The 20421-nt window shown below is 30.1% G+C and overlaps 1 pseudogene; it reads right to left on the reverse strand.

Moving 5' to 3' along the window:
- Nucleotides 1–1382: 1382 nt before the first annotated feature.
- Nucleotides 1383–7934, reverse strand: LOC149058961 (uncharacterized; annotated as a pseudogene).
- Nucleotides 7935–20421: the final 12487 nt, after the last annotated feature.

A 20421-nucleotide genomic window follows, 5' to 3' on the forward strand; every position in this document is an offset into this window, starting at 1 on the left:
CGATAATCGAAATTATAGGTATATACATATTATATATTACTTTTTTTATTTGTCTTGAAATTATAAATTTCTGCTTCGACAACTAGAGGACATTATCATTACATATATATATGTATAATATACGGATATTTACATTTTAATAATTACTTTTTCAATTGAAATTAAAATAATATTATGCACCTATACTTAATAGTTCTTACTTTTTACATATTTTAGTTTTTCAAGCTAGATTAATAAAAATAGGTTTAAGTAAGCTCAGCTGCAGTGACCAGTTGTTATCTAAATATTGTTTATAGTTATTAATAGTTGCATATAACACCTGTGGTATACAATTTATTTATTTATTAAGTACAGCTAGGTAGTGTGCAGATGTGCAATTAATAATTAATAATCAATTACTACATTGCAATCTATGATATAAATAGTTATTAAGTCGCAGTGGTTTATCCAGAAAATAACATAAAATAACAAAAAATCCACAATAATAATTAATAAGAAACTGGTTTGTTGCAGATAATTGAATACAACTTAACGAAGTATAACTATAAGTGTATTTATTGCACTTTGTATTTTTATTTAACTGAAAATGACTATATATTATAATTCATTGTTGTTTAAGTAATTGCCATTTAGTATCATCGATGCCTATCTTATGAGTAAGTTTTTTTTAGATTTATGTGTTTAGCCGTAGAAGGTTACCAAAGCGGTTATTACTTATAAGTTTTAATTGTTATATAATATTATATAAGAATAGCAGAAACGTGTAAAATACAATAAAATCCAAATAAAATAAATATAATCAATATACCTACGTTTAGAATGTTTAGATAATTATTTTCATAATTGAAAAACTACATAGCCTGCGGCGACATTTTGGCAAACAAATTTTTAACTTGAAATAAAAAAATTGAATAAACGTGACATTGTGATTTAATGTTATATTCTAGACCAAATTACCCATTAATTATACTTAGTTAAACAAAATAAGTCAAATGCATGGGTACTTTGGTTTAGTTTTTTGTCAGTGAATTCATATAACTTTTTTACTAGGTATATTATGTAATATATCAAGATGATTTTAGAATCTTTGACCTTGGATAATATTATTAGTAATATTATATAATGTGCAGAGTTACGTACCTAACAACTAAAATGTATTAGTCAAGTACGGCATCAACCATTGTTCACAAAATCCACTCGGGCTGTTAACAGTATCTGACGGTGAATGCTACAATAATTAACGGCTAACGCTACAGTAATATATTATCATTATCCACGACTCGACGTTAAAGTATTATAGTAATATCATATAATATGCATGTTAATAGTATTCAATAATATACTAAAAATGTGGTTATTATAATCATATTATAATAATATTATTATTGGGCACTGGCGTCCTATTGAAAATCGTTTGGCTGCTGCGGCCGCGTAAAAAATATTATGCTCTTCGGGTTAGGGCGGCGGACGTCCGGACTGGCAATCTTGTAGAAGTAGACGAGTTCCACCACGAAAGCGATCCCGCTCGCGATCAGCCCTATCGTGAGGCACATGAACGCTATCACCACGTTCTTGAAGGTGAACACTTTGTGCGGGTCCTTTCGGTGATGGTAATCGGATATCGGCCGGAACGGTTTCGCGTGCATAAACCAGCTGTTGACGATACCGCTTTCCACGAACGTGGTGATTATGCGGTCCACGACGTGTATGAACGGCACGTCTCGGCGGACCAAGTAAACGATGTGGAACGACCTCGGACATTCGTCCACTATGTGCAACAGAACTTCGTTGTTTTTCACGTACGAGCTGGCGATTTTTTCCACCAGATCGTTTTTCCTCCCGATTGCGGCAAATGTCTATTATCGCCACAAAACGATGATAATATGATATGATATGAAAAATAAATAAAAATAAAAATAAAAATTCAATCGTAATGCTATATCATAATTATTATAAAATAAGAAAACGCAATGGTATACCTAATTATTATATCATAGAGATAACTATAAGAAATTATAATTTTGTGGTCGACGTCATAAAATCAATTTTAACGTTGGTCTCGTGCTGCAAAAAAATATTTCCGTACGACAATATTTTATAGATACTTGAAACCATCGATATGCCATGTAAACCGTGAAAATACATCGAATAAAATTCGTTCAGAAATAAGACACCGTAAATTTCATAACATCTTATTTTCAAATAATTACGTACATTATAATACACGTCGATTTGTCTGTGACACATAATTGCATACGTCTGCTTCACATCCCACGTGTTACAATGTCATACGTCACATAACAATAAATAATAATTTATTATAATGTGACCTAGTAGTTTTGTTTTACTGTAAGGTTCATTTGCATATCGCCACCAAACAAAAATAATAAATTACCCTCAAACCCCCATTATGGCCGGATCTATTATTGTTATTTTATATTATATACAATTTACATATTCCAACCGAAAACGTTTGAATATATTTGACTCAATACCTATACAATAACATAGGTATTATACAGAATTATTTTAAAAGCCACATTATTGAAAAATTCATTTATATAAAATCTATGAGAATATTTAATGGGTTTTATTCAAAAGCGATGTAGGTATCCAAGTAAAGTCTACGCCATCTTATTGACCTTTGATACATAAATATATTCAAAATTGTATCTCATTAAGCACATAAACTTGTATCAATATATTACCTATTATTTCATAAAATGTATTAGGTTGATGCGTTTGTTTTTGTTGGAATAATTCCAACTCAACTATTCAAAATGAATTTATAGGAAGCCTGTAACATTTTATTATATTCTTATATGATTTCAATTTTTTTTAGCGATTCACTTAATGAAAATAATATAATCATAAGATCAATCATCTTGGTGTATATCTTAAAAAATATTTCTACATTTTATATTGAATTTGAAATCAACTAAAATTATATAAATTTTATGATGCGGACTTGCTTTGATAGGTAATAATAATGATATGCCATACCCGTTTACTCGCCACTTCGCCGAGTATGTCTAAGGACTTGTTGTTGACGATTGAAAATCGATCCGACATCTTTACGTACAGAGGTCTTTCGTCGGACTCGAACAGCAGTATGAGATTGTTGGAAGCCGACAGCACTGGCATGCCGGTGTCGTATAGTTCTTGCGCGGTGGCCACGTCCCGCTCGTATTTCGGATAGCTCAGATACTTGACCATGACCGCTTGCAGACTGGTAGCCATGATGAACCCGAACAGAACGGTGGAGACGACCATTAGCCGTTCGGAAACGTTGTTCGGCACACGATTCAGGGGCACCATTAAGAAAACTCTGAACAAGTTTATGGAAAGAACGGTGAGGGTATACGGTGTGTTCGTGGTGCGTCGTATTAGGGTCCACGCACTCAGAGCCACTACAAACGAGACGGCTAAACAGTACCAAAGCCGCACGTCGAACGCCGTAAATATAGCACGCCATTGGCTCATTTGTTGCGCTTTGGGCACGACGAAACACAGCTCATCGAACATCACCGGTGTCGTATATTGGATCGTGTTGTTAGATTCGTATGCCTTGAATAAATAAATAAAAATAAAAAAAATAAATAAATCAAACGGATATGAAGATGCGTTCTTGAAAAAAAATATTTAAAAGGCATATATAATATATATATATATACTTTTATTCACGCGAATAATAAAATAATAATTGTTATCATTATACGCGTTTGTTTTGAGTATTATTACTTTTAAAAGTAATACATTTTCAGAATGAAATGAATTTAACATTTGATTACAATTAGTTGGAAACACGCTCTTTATCAAAATTCACTAAGTACGTATTATAGTTAAACGTTTCATTAGCTATTCTATAGACTTATGCTTAAATAGTTTTCGAAAATGTAAGTGGTACCTTCCTATCTATCTACCTACATACAATAGCGCTGAATATAATAGTGGTATTCTCGTACAACTTTAGAATAGTTTGTAGATTCGAAAATTCCTAAACTTGATGTAAAATGTATTATTCTTGAATTTTCTACATTAATTTTATTCTGAAGCACTAATTATGATAGTATGCAATTTGTATGACATACTAACGACAGAGACAATACAATGCTCCTATAACCTATAATCAATCTAATATAATATGCTTAAAATTCTATTACCTAATAATAATATACGTAATATACGTATTAATTTTAGTACTGACTTCAGATTTATATCAAATTGTATTTATCTAGAAATATGATTTTCAACGATTTAAAATTTAGAATCTTTATTATTTAATAATACTACATTTGATTTGGACTTGTTGTTATAATTGTAAGTTTGATGAAGAAATAATTATATACTTATTATAACTAAAATAGGTATAATATGCATGTTATAGTTTTAAATTAAAGTTTTTCAAAAAGAGTTGTATAAGATATAAAGTCAGAAGGGATGAGGTAATTCTCACCCACCAACGAATAGGCTACACCCACAATACTCACGGATACCTCATTGCCAAAGAAGATTCACCTTATTCATGCCCAACGCGAGGAATAATTAATTACAGTCAAGCATATACTGACAGAATGTCGACAATTCATTGAAAGGCACATCGAACTGAAACTTCCCGAGACACTATACGAGATGTTAGTACCCACTCCCGAGACGGCCAAAAGACTTTTTAATTTTGTCAACTCAGCAGAACTGCGTCAACTGATTTAAATAATTAGAACTTAAGGTAAAAATGTAGGTACATATGTAAATAAAGGTAAGAAGTAGCAATTAAATTATGTATATAAGAAATTAATGTAAATTCAAAATACTATAACGTCGGCTAATAACCTCGTTGTTGATGCCGTATAAAAAGAAAATGTATATAAAGTTAAAGCCACTTATTTTTTTTTCAATTATGAGATGCCATTTCCTTATAATAAAAAATTAGTTTAAATATAGACTATTTCCCTCAACTTTTAATTTTCCACCAACAATGAATAAAGAATATAATTTAATTCTTAAGTCATATTATTCTAATGATAATAATAATAATAATAAACTTTTGAATTATCAACAATAAATTATTTTAAATAAAATAAAATATGTAGATTGGTGCACATCATAATTTAACTTAAATAAAGTTACGATGACGTTACGATATTATTAACAGTAACTCTTTCTTATAATACGGTATCGGGTTTTCAATAGAACAATACTAGTGTAATAATATCAGCTAGTTTTATTTTTAAATGTTTGGAAGAAGATGGAATTTTAACTTACTTTTGTAAAAGAAAACTAGCAGTGATGGAGGAAAACTACATCTCATTTTTAGAAGAAAATGGATCCACCCTAATCTAATGAGTGTTTATAGACTTTGTAGACAAATTAAGTAACAAAGAAGTGTGTGTCAAGGGTGAAGCTTGTAAACCCTATGTTAAAATGTAATTCTATAATTATATAGGACACAGCGTAAGCTTTAATTGATCCAGTCCACGGGTAGATAATTGATTAATAAGTGCAAATTTACACTTCATCGTGATTAGATGAACCACGATTTCCGAAAAAAACAATTTGTTACCATGGTTTATTCCAGATACTACAGCTAGATTTAATTATCCAACTCTAGGCATATTTTGTTGAATAAGCTATACCAATTGTCATTCAGTTCATTAATACAAACATTTGAATCGTTTGATCAAATTAAAAATTTAACAAAAAAAAAAAGTTGTTTACAGAAATCCTGGTTTACCGTATCACTGTGCGCAGTGTGAAGTCGCCTTTAAAAATAATATGTCACCCGCGATAATGTTGTATAATCGTAGGTACTATTAACTTGAGTGCATGCTGCAGGTATAGTGCACGATATATGCAATAATGATTACGTCGAGGAAGACGCCGTTGAACGCCATGTCCACTTTGTTGTGCACCAAGTCGCCCAGCAGGCCTGTGTACGTATAATTCGAGTCGGTACTGTTGTCGGCGGTAACCGCGGTATTGGATTCGGAGCCGGTGGACTCGGAGTTGGCTTCGGCCCAGCCGTACTTGCCACCGTCGCTGGGCTCGCTGTAGATGGGCGTGAAGTTCATGTGCTTGGCTAGCGTGGCCGCGACGATGCCGTCCATTCCCTTGTACGAGCCGTCCGGTTGCTTGACCGCCTTGAGCCGGGTGGGGAACATGCATATGCGAACCGGGTGCCCGTTCAGGTCGGTCATCCTCTGCCGGGCGACTGCGCGCAGTCCAGCCGCGTCCATCGGCCACTCGGTGACCGCGTCCCGGAACGGGTTGTACGTGTACGCGGCAGCGGACGCTATGACCACCACATTGCCAGCGGATCGCCGTCGCCAGGCGACCCGGAACACCGCCTCGATCGCCGACAGGTGGACCACGCCCGACCGGGTCAGCCAAATGACGTAGTGCGACAGTTGGTTCAACGCTACCCGCACCGTGTTGTTGACGATTAGCCCGAGCACGGCGTCCACTGGATCGGAGAGGTCACCGCCGTCGACGATCACCAATACCGCTCGGACACCTTCGTCGGCGCGCGCCACGTCCGGGCTGAGATTCGTGGCTGGCGCGTGCATGAGTACAGCCATGCCAATCAGTTTGTGCACCGACTTTAGGAACCCGGCGGGCATCTCCCCCAACGCGACCACGGACAGCGCGAACGGCTGCTGAGCCAAGTCGACGGCGGTCATCCGGCACACATCGATCACTTTCAGCGCGTCGTGGTGGTACGCCACTGGTGAGAGACCGGTGGCCGGGAGTAGACGGCCGACGGCCGCGGATGTTGTTAGCAGCGCGATGGCTACGCAGACAGCTCGAGTAAGGTTCTTCATGATGGCTGAATTACGCGTGGACGGTGACAACGAACAGTGTACGCGATAACCTAACCGCGCGTATGCGAATAATGACGACGCGTATAGGCGCCCGTCAACGTTGTTATGTTATAATATATTATTGTAATATTTTGTTACGGTTGTCAATAGTTTGCCACCGCCGATAACGTCTCGCTCTCGTCAATAAGTTCGCCCCGAAAACGTAACGATGATAATAATATTATTATATGAATATATATGACACACGTGATAATATATAATATTGTAATATTATTATTATAATATTTTACACCTATCACGCGAATTCACGTCCAGCCATATTCGTCGTTATCATAATAACACGCGAGAAACTATAAATACCTATAATATACAACTTTTTTTTTTTGTTAAATTTTTAATTTGATCAATTAATGATTCAAATGTTTGTATTAATGAACTGAATGACAATTGGTATAGCTTATTCAACAAAATATGCCTCGAGTTGGATAATTAAATCTAGCTGTAGTATCTGTAATAAACCATGGTAACAAATTGTTTTTTTCGGAAATCGTGGTTCATCTAATCACGATGAAGTGTAAATTTGCACTTATCAATCAATTATTTACCCGTGGACTGGATCAATTAAAGCTTACGCTGTGTCCTATATAATTATAGAATTACATTTTAACATAGGGTTTACAAGCTTCACCCTTGACACACACTTCTTTATTACTTAATTTGTCTACAAAGTCTATAAACATTCATTAGATTAGGGTGGATCCATTTTCTTTCAAAAATGAGATGTAGTTTTCCTCCATCACTGCTAGTTTTCTTTTACAAAAGTAAGTTAAAATTCCATCTTCTTCCAAACATTTAAAAATAAGTCAATAAGTTGGCCCCGAAAACGTAACGATGATAATAATATTATTATATGAATATATGACGCACGTGATAATATATAATATTGTAATATTATTATTATAATATTTTACACCTATCACGCGAATTCACGTCCAGCCATATTCGTCGTTATCATAATAACACGCGAGAAACTATAAATACCTATAATATACGTAACGGCGATGAATTATTTAGTCGTGATAACTGTTGTAGAAACGTTTGGTTTTGATTTGACATTTCGGTTCGAATATTATAATATGCTCGGCTGTGCACCGTATTGTATCGGTAATGATGCATTATTTTCAGCAACTGCGGTATAGTCATTAAATTTGCAGAACGCACACAATCGGATCCTATCTAAGGGTTCGACGAAAGCTTCGCATACCGTCGAGCATAATAATATGTATAAGTATCACGCCCACTAGGTCGTATAAATGTCGTCGAATTCGTTAAAATTAATGTACAATACGATTATTTAAAATAATTACCAACCACGGCTACCACGTAACCATTCGACCGAAATCCTGAAATAATTTCCGAGAGATTGTGCATATTATTATAGTTTATTTTACTCACAGTCTCTCTAGACTGTCGATCGTCCGCCTTGTACCTTCGGTATTAGAGTTAAATGATCGAAAGAAGATAATATAATATACGTAGTCTTAGAATATTTATATATATATATATAGGTTAAATACAAAAGGTTACGAGGAGGTCATTGTAATGGATGTTGTTAAATTTGAATTTAACGATATTGTATAATTGTTTAGGTAACCATATATTTTTTCTTTGTCTTATATTGGCTAAACAATTACATAATCGCAGATGGAAAATGTATAAATTAAAGTTAAAAATGTAATATGTTATGAAATCCATAATATTAAACAAACATAGGTAGTTAATACTATACCATGTTTACATAAGCTAGAATATAAGTTATTAAAATTGTAAATATGTTGGTTTTTGTATACGAGTATTAAAAAACTAAAAAATGAATGTTTTGAACAATGTTTATTTTTTGTTTATGAGTCTCTATTGCAATATAATATTTAATAAATGTTTGATGTACGCGTAACCTTATACAAGAACATAAATGTAGACATTGTTTAATTAATTATATTACATTATTCTTTGTACAAATATCAATATGTACTTGGTAATAAAATATTAATAACACTTTAGAAATATAAATAACGTAATACACTATAAAAGGAAACATTATAATATAGTGCATTCTGTTTATACGAGTATTAAATATTAATGCATTAAAAATAATTGTTAAATAAGTACCATCTAAATTACCGTATATATGAGAATAACTATATTTATTATTATTTTCAAAGTTGCAATAGAAACTGCTTGATAAATGATTAATGTTCATTACAATAACAAATTATACCTACGAAGTATTTATATAAGAAGGGACAATAATAATATTTCCATAGTCAAATACTCAAATATTAATCAAACAAATTTAATAATTACAACTGTAACACCACAAAGTAATTTGTAATAATTATTTATTACACGATCGCTAATATTTTAGCTTAGTGTTTTAAGGAGCGTTGCTATATTACTGGCCTGAAATACCTCTAATTTCAGAAATAAACATTTTATACGTAAATCTTGTTGTAGTTACAACTTTACAAGCCACAACTCTCAATTTATTATGTTTATGTAACTCATAATCTAATAATATTTTATGTAATACTGTGCTTAATTTCAAAGATTGATTTATAAAAGTTATAGGTAGTATTTTAGTAATGCAGTATTATGAAGTATTAATTTAATCTGACAAATAATTGAATACAATACCTTAGACAAAAATATTTTTTTGATCTCCACCATGACCAAAAAAAAAAAAAAATTTACTAAGAATATTGTAAAGCTTCTGCTGACATATCAAAGTAAAATTATTTATTGATATCAGCTATCTTTAAATAACACTAGGTATTTATTACGACACATAAATAATACAAAATAATTATAATACGTCTATGATATAGGTATGATTAAGTAAGTAATTATATATTTGTATTTATACATGGTAATTCACCGATCATACTCAATTAAATTTTTCATTTAATAATATATTTATTAAAATTATGGTTTATTATAATATTTCACTCAACTGTTCTAAGGCGCATGGTGATACAACTTTATTTTTCCAAATGAAAATCATTGTTGTGTTTGGTTTGCTAATACCTAATTATTGGTTGGTTGATTTATTTTTTAAGCATTGCAGTATTTGTGGAGTGTAGAGTTCGATACAGACCACGGTTCAAGATTTATCTCACAGAGAATGATTGACTAGGATTCTTGAGCAGTACAAATTTCGGTTAGTTGTGTATATAGCCCGAGATTCGAGTCGTATATCTCATTCCCTGATAGGCCTTGGGATAGATTTAAATACAATGATTTTAGTTTGAGTATAGATTTTATAATTGTTATTAATAAATGTAATGTGGAATTAAATTTTTTTTATCTTATTGTGGTTACTTAAATTACTATTATTTATTTTATCAAGTTTCTGAAGTAAATGGAACAAAATAAGTACAAATTTATTTCGATTTATTTTGATACACCATTTGGATGATTAGATGATGATTTCATTTATGTGGGTTTGTATAGTAGGATGAATATTTCTTTAAAGTCGTTACTGGTGCAAAGTATTGCAGTATCATCTGCGTTAGTGACCACATTAATTTATCATTTGTACGGATAGGGGTACGCTCTGCAGATATGCAGGGTAACCGCGAAATAAGCCATACTCTCGGGATTGATAGAATAAACGGCCGCGGACAAGCTCATTATCGGGGGATCGATCGACCCCCGGTGTCCAGTCAGATCAGTGCACTGGAGCAGAATACGGACAGACGGCGCGAGGTTGGCATCGTCAGTGGCGCCAAGCCACCCAGACCATATGACATGAACGAAAACAAGTTATTATTAAAATTATTAGCTCTTTGCTAATAACAATAAGAATGTTCATCAAGAACTAAAAGAATGCATGGAAAACACTAAGATGGTATTAAATCAGTTCGTACTCGTGAAACAAAAAAAGAAGACATCTCCAGCCCCAGAGCCTCGTGCCACATCTTCTGAGAATTCTAAAGAAGAACTCATTGAAGAAATAAAAAATCTAAGGGAACTCATAGCGAAACAAAGTGAAGATACTTGCAAATTTTCCATGCAAATAGAATCGCTGCAACAACAGAGGGAAATATTAGCAAACCTGCGACATTTACTATTAGAACCAAAGCAGGGTAAAGAAAAAAAGCAGCAACAAAAACCTCAAATGCAGAAGAAAAACAGTCATTATCAGCACAAACAACAACAGCAGCAACAGCAACAGAGACTGCTGCAGCAGTACCATCAACAAGCTAAGGAATCTATTCCTGAGTCAAATGAGGAGGCAGGCTGGAAGTCCGTCAGGGGCAAGAATTCAAGACGTAACATAAGCCTACGGCCACAGAAACTAGCGACAACTAGCAACAAGAAGACCGCCCAGCTTCTGGTCCGCAGGTGGACTAAGGCAATCTTCAAGGATGGTACATCCAATGTTGAGGTGATGAAGAAAGTTATGTCCGACGTCAACCTACAGGAGATCGGAGTGGAGGTTAATCGTACGCACCGCACAAAATCATGAGCAATTCTGCTCGAAATGAACGAAAAAGCTGGAGTGGACTTGCTAGCAGAGCGACTAAGAACGACTGTTGGTGATCAAGCCAGAGTCTCTAGACCAGCAAGGTCAAGCAGAATATTGGTGGTCAATATTGCAGACAAGCTGGATGAAGAAAGAGTGGTTGATGACATTAGGCATGTGGATGAAGGTCTACAATCGGCATCAATCTTAGTAAGGAATAATGCAGGAGGTGGTAGAGTTGCGGCCATCGCGGTGTCTATGTCCACCGCTTTGCGACTGTTTACCGCGAGTGCCATTCTAATGGGCATGGGCAAGTGCTGTGTTAAACTGCTTGAGGGCAAAAAAGCCAGGTGTTTCCTGTGCGATGGAATTGCCCATATGGCAAGTAGCTGTTCGCCAGTCTCGCCAGAGATAAAGTGTTTTCGATGCCATCAAGCTGGTCATATAATCGCCGATTACACGGGTTCCTCGAATAAGAGGTCCAAAGATCACATTATACGATATATAATTAAAATTTGATTACATTTATTACCAAAGAAAAAATTGAGAATTTTTTTTGGAATACGTTGATTTTGAAACAAAATAAAAAATTTATCATTATTGTTGATAAAAAGTCTCCGAAGTTTTAACGTTTTGCAGTTCGCAGCAATTGTAAAACTTTTGGTAATGTATATTTATATTACCCTAATTATACTGAATAATATTATTTAAGCAAGCCCATTTAAATTATTTTTATTGTAATCATATAGCTTATAACTTTTAATTAGTTTGACCTATATTATTATTTATTATTTGTAAATAATATAACAATCAAATAAGGTAGATAGTACCTATATTATACTTTATTTGTAACTTATATAATTATCTTTTAAATTATATATTAAAGACTAAATAAATGTTCGAATGTATAAGTACTAATCACTTTTTATAAGTTTGTGAATTTGAAATATTTCAATGAAACTATGAAAATATTTTTTTTATTCATATCCTGACATAAATGATTACCTAGTATTTAGTATTGGTTAGGTAGTTACTACAAAAAGCAACCATTGATGATGAATAATTTATCAACTTTGATAGCTGTGGTTCAGAATTTATATTTTTAATAGTAACAAGTTAATTACAATTGTCAGTTATCAGTTTGGTTTCTATTATTCATTAATTAACCAAATTATGGTGTTAAGTTTTGTTATTTGTATAAATGCATTCTGGTACACAATGAGTATTTAGTATTTACATATTTGACATTTGCCCTTTATAAATAACAACCCATATTATTAACAATAAATAATAACTATATAATAACACTTTTGTAATTTTACAAATGTTTTATATTACATTTATAATATACCACATTCATTAAATTCCATATTGCGTAAAAGCATTAAAAGTTTTATTTTTTAATTGAACTTGACAACGAAAACTATGGCCATTATCTATTGTAGGGGTTATGGTTGGTTCAAAAACCAATAACAGTGTGGTAAGAATTTGTTATTAGGAACAGAAGGAACCAGATTAGTCACCCATCCGTTAACTAGTGGCACCTGACAATGCTGACACTAAGATCACATTAATGACTGAAGCCAGATACCAAGCCACACCAAGCCAGTACCTATAATATTATTCATCTTATCAAAATTAAAAAAAAAAAAACTTTAGGAGTCTTTTTTTCTCAAATAATTGCACCTAGATATGCATCTAGTTTTGGCCATGACTTTAAAATCTTTGTATTATTATAGTTTCTCTCAAATTGAATAATAATAATAATGTACATTATTGCAACAACAATATAAATAATATAAAAATATGCGTAAATACCATAGAATACATTTGCAGTACCCCCTAAAAGCAAAGCTTGGGCTGGAGAATTTATTGAAGTTAATTTGATTTTTAAGAATACATTTTTATATTTCTAGGTATACAGCAATATAGGCAGAGGTACTGTAGTGAAAAAACTTATTATTTTAAATGCATAAATTATGTATAAATATGAATTTAATGATAGTTAAAGAAATTAAATTTAGTACTTACCCATAAAATAAATATTCCAATAATTTTCGATATGAATTTCAATATAATAACATTTTTTTTTTAAAAATGAACATTTTTTAAGTTTGAGCTAATTAAAATCAAATTAATGATCATCATAATATACAGTTTAATTTCTTTGAACAAAAATAATGTATTATTATATTAACTATTGTATATCTTAGTTTTCATTAGGTATTTAATTACGTTCATATTTTTTTTAAATTAATTTATTTTTTTTTACCATAATGAAGAAACTAACCGTAATTTAAATTTTAATATTCCTTAAACAAATCTTTAAAACATACAAGAAACAATTCTCAACAAATATAAATCAAATTTTCTTTGTTTTCATTTTACCTGCATTTTGAAACAACCCTTTAAATATTTGTTAAGTTAACAGTTCAAATACGATTGTTAAATTTTCGTTTTAAATTCCATATTGCTAAGGTCGAAGAAAACTCTTAACCTATAAAAATGTTTTCGTTGATTTGTTTGTGGGATACAGGCGATACAGCTACTCAAAGTATTGGTAATTTTCACTATTTTTTCGACGACTGTACAGACCAAGAGCTAGTGATAAATTCTCACTAGCTCCAGGTGTTCTAAACTTGAAAATTTAACACAAGATTCCCATAAGTTGATATAATAGCAGTTGGAAAATATTAAAAATATATTAGCACGTTTTTTTTTTATTACCATTTTAAGTTCAAATTTCTACAAAATTTATTTAATTGAAAATTTACAAATTCTTTGGTTGTTAAACATTTATAAAACATTTAAATTTTATAGCTAAGGATTGAAAATTTAAAACAAGGTTCAACGTAAGTAGTTAATTCGGCGGCAAAAAATCTAAAACCTATACAAACACAGTTTTTTTTTTATACCTAGTTATTTTAATTTCAAATTTGTATGGAATCACATATTAAATAACCAAGAATAACAATTTCACTTATATTATTACAATTTAAAAATATTATTCGTAGGTACTTAAAGTTTCTATAGAGTATACTTTATATACTAATTATAATAGTTTATGTAGTTTATGATTTATATTAATAATTTATAATTAATTGTATATACCTACTATGAATAACTGAGTGAGTCAGGTACAAAATGAATCTGGTTTTGATTAATTCGGAATTTATTTTTAGGTACTTACATTTTTTTTTTTTTTTTTTTTTTTGAAATAATAGCAATAAAATTAATATAGTATAAAACTATAAAATTTCCTGGACTGATAAACCATCTCCGCTCAGAATCGTTTTTCGTAAACAAAGACAATGGAATTATATCATTGAATTCAAATGTAATACCATCCATTACTACACACACACTCAACATTGTAAAATCAATACATTCATCGATCCGCTCAGAATTTAAAATTCATTAAGTATAATTTTTTATAGTTTATGTCACATATCGGAGCCATACCTGGAGTACAATATAATGTTATGAATTATGATATGTAATTTAATCATTATGTTTGGTTAGTACCTAATTACTAATCACATAGTTTAATATTCATGTAAAATAATTAATTTTTTAATAATTTTTAATAAAAAATTAAGTATTGATAAAAATTATTCAGCATTAATTTTGGTCCAATGTAATTTTTTTGGTTAATTATAAATTGTTATTATACTGCCTACTTAAAAGTTAATTTTTGATTACTTTAAAATTGATTAGTTGTATGCGGGTGCTTGTATTTAGATGAAAACCCCAGTTTTTATAACAGACTTTGGAGTTTGGACTCTCATGTTCAGAGGAGTTAAATTATTTGACCCTATATAGAATTTATTCTGAATATAAGAACATTAAGTGTGCAATCATTTAGAAGATGGCCCCTCATGGCTGTATCATGATTTTAACATAATATTGATAAAAAGTTAAAACAGAGGCTTTTTAAACCTAAAACCTAAATTATGACAAATATTGAAACATAAGTAAAGATTCTTCATTTACCTATGTAATTTAATTTTCTAATTTCATTAATGATTGTTATATATTTTATTTTTAATAAAGTAATATTTGTTTTAGTTGAATTGATTAAATACATATTAAGAAACAAACAAAAATAATTCATAGTAATTTGATAATGTACACATAGTATATTAATTTATTATAATGTTAAACTAATATAATAAGTGTATTTATTATACACTATATAACTATATACTTATTTATATACTTAGTGTATATAAATGTAGGTACAATATATATATATGTGTGTGTGTGTGTGTGTGTGTTGTATTATTGTGTTTGATTTCTGTGGTATAAAAAATATTATGTAACATATAGTTTGTACGGATTCTCTGCTAGATATAAATTAAAATAATAAATAGTATATTATAATTTATAGTGGTGATTACTGATTGATCTTTTTTTAAAAGACCCTTTATTTAAAAAAATGAGATTTACATATTTTTAAACCATTAAAAATTAAAATAATACACGTCATTAGTGATTTTGTAACTAATTTAACCTTAGTGAGGATTGTTGAGATATTTGATACGATTACAATATAATTATCCTTGATTTTACTCTTAGAGTAATAATACTATTATCCGTTCTGATAACTTATTGTGTTACACATTATTCTATAAGTATCAAAAATATCTACCTACACGATGATAACATTTAAATTATTGTAAAATCATTAGTATATAATATTTCACTGATATTACATTACTGTATGAATAATGAATATATTATAACAATATAATATACATATGTTAATAGTTTACTAATTCAAGTCAGTATTTCATTCTAATTTAAATAATCTATGGTGGTAGTCTTCTAAGATAGAAACATAAATACTTTATGATTAATAATTAATACAATACCTTCGGTAATCATTGTGTTTTGTAAAAACGACAATTGATAAGTGTGTTATGTTACATAAAAGCTTATGTAGATTTTAAATGTCAAACTAAATCGTAAAGTAAATATAATTTATTATAATCATGTATCTAAAATATTTTTAACTAAAATTGTCTTTAAACATGTAAACATTGTAAACAAAAAGTGATTCTTGACAATTTATAAATATAAAGCAATTTTAATATGTTAACATCGAAATTATATATACCAACGTGTGATTTTTTTAAGTGGGTACACTAATTATCTAGAAAAGTATATACTTTTTCCAAAATATTTTTTTACATGGTTTCAAGTTGTTAAAAAACCAACGTTTTTATTAAAAAATTATATTTTTAAATATTTTTTATCCTTATCATTTTTAAAGTTTTTTACTTTTTTGAATGACAACATAGAGTTTTAATTTCATATTCCAAAGCAGAATATTTTTCTAAGTATTTTGATTCATAAAAATCGAATTTAGGGCTAGTAGTTTTTGAGTTAAAAGTATTTAAAGTTTAGATTGGCAGAGTAGAGTGGTACGGGGTTACCCCGCAAAATGTTTGTCCACTACTCCGCTGTCTAAACTTTAAATACATATAACTCATAAACTAGTCATCTTAAATTCGATTTTTATGAATCAAAATACTTAGAAAAATATTCTGCTTTGGAATATGAAATTAAAACTCTATGTTGTCATTCAAAAAAGTAAAAAACTTTAAAAATGATAAGGATAAAAAGTATTTAAAAATATAATTTTTTAATAAAAACGTTGGTATTTTAACAACTTGAAACCACGTAAATAAATATTTTGAAAAAAGTAAATACTTTTCGAGATAATTAGTGTACCCACTTAAAAGATTCACCCTGTATATGTATATGGTAAATTTGTTGTATTATTTGGATTTTTATAAAATATCCTTTACAATCCAGTACGATGTTTTTATAAACTGTGTATTTTATTTTACTTGTAAGGTTTTTTAAAGCTGATTATGTTAATTATTATACTATATGGTGTCTGTTCTATTGTCAGAGTGGATATAGCATAGACTGTAGCTTGTATATTATGTATACAATATAATAAATGGTTAAAGATAATATGTGTTTTTGGAATATCTGAAAGATATTTAAATAAATAGAATTATTTTTCAGTTTTTGCATAAATAAAATAAACCTATAAATAATAATTTGTTGTAAAAATTAAAGGCAATTTTCCCATTAATAATTTCTACAGTACGTTCTTAAATAAAATAACACATTAAATTATTAGGTAGGTATTTATTTATTAAAAAAAAAATAATAATATTATTGAGTTTATGGAAACTTAATTTTTTCCATAGAATCGTAAATGACAAATAAAGTTTCACAACAATTAATACATGTTGAACTGCCGTGAATATTAATAGTGATGAAAATGATAATATTATGTAATACACGTAATTGTTTAAGCTCATTTTTAATGAAAGTGATTGGCTCTCATATAATATCTATTAAATATTTAACGGTATCAAGAATAATTAACTTCTCTACAGAGTAATATAGTGGGATTTAATATTTAAAACGTCATACCTAAAAATATTGAACTTTTAAATACCGTTTAAAATCACAGAGTAGTATTGAAAAAATTACACAGCATTCGTAACAATGATGTATGTGTTAAAAAAAGTACAATCAACTTTAGCTGTCAGGAGTTCCCATCGCGGGATTTCTACCCATGGAAACAATTATTAGTGATTGCGATCCCAAAAATGATTAATGTACTGTTGAAGAACGTATGACACAACATAAAATATAATATGTACCTACCTATAGTGTGAATTTGTTTCAAACATAATTAATGCATTATACTATGGACTTCAGAGAGGTCGCGCTGGTGGCAGTTTCATTACAGAATCGTGGTCGAGCAAATATTATATAGGGCAGACGATCGATCGTGTTAAGGATTTTGAATTGATCCTTCATAAGCAATCACTGTAATAATGTTATATAGGAGTGGTAGGTATAATTTATTAGGTATTGTAGGGTAAATCAATAATGTTATAAACAAACGGTCTAGCGTTAAACAATGAACCTCGGAGTAAGTGTTTCAAGTATTAAAATTTTTTAAATAATATTTTTTGTATAATTTTTTAATCCCATATCAGTGTCTGGTTTAGAAAAAACACTACGCTCTTGCCAACCCCACCGCTACACCAACGCCTAAACACTACACCCATACCTAATCTGCGATTGGACAATTTAGTAAGTTTTTCCTACACGAGTAGGTATTCAATAACGAATGTACTGAAACTGCATCACTACATTCGGATACGAAAGAGATATGGTTGATATTCTTTATTAATTAAGTTAGGAACTCATTCTGTATATACATATTATATTATAAATATACAGGATGACATATAAATCGTTATTTTAAAAATTATTAGCGTTTTTGAAAATATTTATTTTACATAATTTTAAGTGAAAATCAATATCTTTGTAAAAAAAATTATATTTTTACCAGTATTAATTATTTTTTTTTGATTACTGTGTTCTTTTTAATTCCTTATTCCAAAGGATCTGCCTCGAACATACCTATATAATAATAATTGGTAAATTTGTGGATTGTGGTTAGGTGCCAGAGAAACAGCTTCAACATATTTTATAGCCGTAAAAGCACGGTACCGATACTATAGGTTATTCAGCTTGTTAGTATGCGTATCACTTTCTTAACAGCCATGCTAGGACTCAGGAGTTATAGGACTATAAACTCAATTATTTATTTAAGCATACTACCTAATCCACTTTGTATTTAAACAACGTTCTATCACCCTTCAGTATTTATTTTAATTATCTATTTTATTAAATTTATATTTCTTTGATTTAATTATATAATATTATTGTTAGCATAAATTATTAACCAAAACTAAAAATTAAACTATTTGCAAAATGTCAACTCAAACATTTATGTTATTTGAGGTTGTCACTTATGAACTGTGATACATAACAATATATTAATTATAATTTTTTTCTATTACATATTTTAACGTTGATTGTGAACTATGATTTAATATAATCCTATTATAGGTAATTTATAATTTTTAAGCGTGTCCAATATAAAACAATTTAGTGAATTAATTCTGCTGTGTAGTATGTAATAGATAAAGCAGGTAGTTGTCGATTTCTCCTGTAATTTTAAATTTAAATTAATTATTCAATGATAAATCATTGTACAATATACATTATATACACCTATAAAAGAATACAAAATGACAACAATCTCAAACAAGATTTCATAGAAAACGTTTATAGTTTTTAGAAAAATTTAAGTCTCTACAGTTACCTATTTATTTTAATTACAATAAAACTACAAAAATCGATGTTTCAAAAACTGGTTTTGCAAAAACCTCCGTTTTTTCTTAACTTTTATTTTGTTTTATACAGTTGTTTTAAAAAGTACTGACTTGCTAGAGATGAATTATGACCCTTTGAGGTACCAACTTAATCCAATTTTCACCAGATACCGCTGTCAAAGTTGAGCTTTGAAACAGTTTAACTACTTCAATAGGTTATGAAAAACATTAAAAAAAATAAATACATCATTTATAAAATAATAACACTCTCATTGCTTTGTTCAGAATCTAAAACACCCATTCAAATAAATGAGTCGCACAATTTATTATTTCATTGTGTAGAATCGGTCCTGGAGCATCATCAAATTATTAAAAAATCATACGGATACTCACTGAGGTTATTCTGTTTGTTTATCCTACATGTTTCACATCATAACGCCCGGATAATTCATTGTCCCGAGAAATAATAATCTATTTATGTATATCCATGCAAAGCTTAAAATTCAGTTTGAAGAAAACATTAAAAAAAATATAAATTGTATAAAAACTAAAATCATTAGGTAACATATAATTCTAATCTCGATTTCGAAGTAGACATATTTTTTTTCGAATTTTTCTCTCAGTTTTCATAGTAATTTTTACCATTATAATATCGTAAGATCTTTGCTACTTAGTCACCATCTTGAAAATGCGTCCATGAAAGAATGAAAAAAATGTGTGAAAAATGTAAGTTTTGGGTTATGTAGTTTATACTTGAGACCTGAGGTGTTTATCATAATTTGGTCCGAACGTGTTATGTTTTAATAGGTCTATGTATATTTTATCGATTATTCTAAACGTGTTTTTTACCCACTATAAA

Source organism: Diuraphis noxia, unplaced genomic scaffold, assembly GCF_037042655.1.
Source record: "Diuraphis noxia isolate RWA-SAM2 unplaced genomic scaffold, SU_Dnox_SAM2 contig0002, whole genome shotgun sequence".
In the NCBI taxonomy this organism is placed as follows: domain Eukaryota; kingdom Metazoa; phylum Arthropoda; class Insecta; order Hemiptera; family Aphididae; genus Diuraphis; species Diuraphis noxia.